The following is a 2079-nucleotide window of genomic DNA, read 5'->3' on the forward strand; positions in this document are numbered from 1 at the left end:
TTGAGCAAATAATCAAAGAAGCTAGACTATATGCACAAGAACTTGGCATTAGTACTTGAGGAAGAGTCGTTAACAACCTGCAATGTGCAGATGACACAATCTTGCTTCCTACAAGTAAACAGGAGTTGGCGTACTTGCTGATGAAAATCAAAGAATACAGACTTTATTAAAAACAACAATTATTACAACTGGACCAATAAACTACGTCATGATAAAAGCAGAAAAGATTGAAGTTATTGAGGATTTTAGTATACTTGGATCCACAATCAACGCTTATGAAAGCAGCAATCAAGAAATCAAACGACATATCACATTGGGCAAATCTGCTCTAAAATACTTCTTTAAAGTGTCAAAGAGCAAAGATCAACTTGAGGACTAAGGTGCACATGGCCCAAGCCATGATATTTTCAATAGCCTCAAATGCATGTGTAGTGAACATGTAAGTCTGTTGAAGAATTGATGCATCTGAACTGTGGTGTTGATGAAGAATATTGTTAAGTATTATGGACTGCCAAAAGAACAAATAAATCTGTCTTTGACGAAGTACAGCTAGAAGGCTCCTTAACATTCTTCTTTGTCTCATTATATTATCAGGAGGGACCAGTCCTGATATCACGGGCATGGTGTCCCTAAGTCACCTAACAACACTTGTCTTTTTAGTTGTGTCCATCTTTTATGTCAAATAATGATAATGTATGCCACCTTTCTTTTTCTTCAAACATCTACATTTAGGTCTGTATCTTTTCTACTGTTTGCTTTTCCATATGCAAATCTCTGTTTTTAGCTGTATTGCTCTCCTCCTTCCACTTTCTTTGTTTTGTTTTTTAATAATTCTGTTTTAGCTTCTGAATTTGGAAGACTAATTGGTGTTCAATGTTTTCTAATAGATGTCTAAAACTAAAACTTTTCTTGCATCTGTCAATATAGCTGTAGCTTACAAATTTAGGTCTATACTATTTTTTTCTGGTTCTAAAACAGATTCAGTAGTTTATATGATAATTTCCCTTTGACATATGATTGTATAATAGTTTGTAATTTAAAACCTTTTCAAATATATGGGGTAATTTTGGCTCTCTTTTCATTATTCATTGCTAAGTTTATTATTTTATGGTCAGACATGATGAACTGCATATTATCTGTTCTGTGGTATTTGTTGAAAATTATGTAATAAGGTAGTGGTGGTGGTGGTGTACCATGGAGTCGTTTCCAACTCATAGTGACCCTGTACAAGGTTCCTGAGGCTGCAAATCTTTACAGGAGCAGAAAGCCTCATCTTTCTCCCATGGAACAGCTGGTAGTTTTGAACTGCTGACCTTGAGGTTCGCAACCCGATTCATAACCACTGTGCTACCAGAGCTCCTATGGAACAGTTTGTAGTTTCCAATTGCTGACCTTGAGGTTAGTAGCCCAACCCTAACCACTACACGTTAATTTCCCCTATGTTGCAAATAGAAATATTAAGGCATGAGGCAGGTAAGAAAGGTGCTTAATGTCACACCAGTAGTGGAATTAAGAATTGATCCCAGTTAGTGTGTCTTTAGAGCCATCGCATACTTTGATTATTTTATTAAGGTTTTGATTCCTTCTTTACTTTTAGACATTTCTTTCTACACTATTTAATAGATTTTATAGAACATGTCCTTATAGATATGTTGTTGTTGTTAAGAGCCATCAAGTCAATTCGGACCAATAGGAACCCTATATAGGGTTTACGAAGAGCGACTGGTGAACTTGCGCTGCCAAACTTGTGGTTCAAATCGACTTTGCATTCTAGCTCAATAACCCACAGTGCCACACCAAGAGTCCTGTAAAGATATTCTACCTACATTTAAAAAAGAAAAATACAAGAAAATATTTGATTCCTTAATATTTCTATTCTAAACTAAATATATTAAACAAAAAAGCTCTTAATTCATATTTTTAAAGAATTCAAACAAATAAACCACTAACTTATATATATATATATGTTGTTGTTGTTAAGTGCCGTCGAGTCAGTGTCGACCCATAGCGACCCTGTACAGGGTTTCCGAGGGTGTAAATCCTTACGGGAGTAGAAAGCCTCATCTTTCTCCCGCGGAG

Source organism: Chrysochloris asiatica, unplaced genomic scaffold (assembly GCF_000296735.1).
Source record: "Chrysochloris asiatica unplaced genomic scaffold, ChrAsi1.0 scaffold00065, whole genome shotgun sequence".
In the NCBI taxonomy this organism is placed as follows: domain Eukaryota; kingdom Metazoa; phylum Chordata; class Mammalia; order Afrosoricida; family Chrysochloridae; genus Chrysochloris; species Chrysochloris asiatica.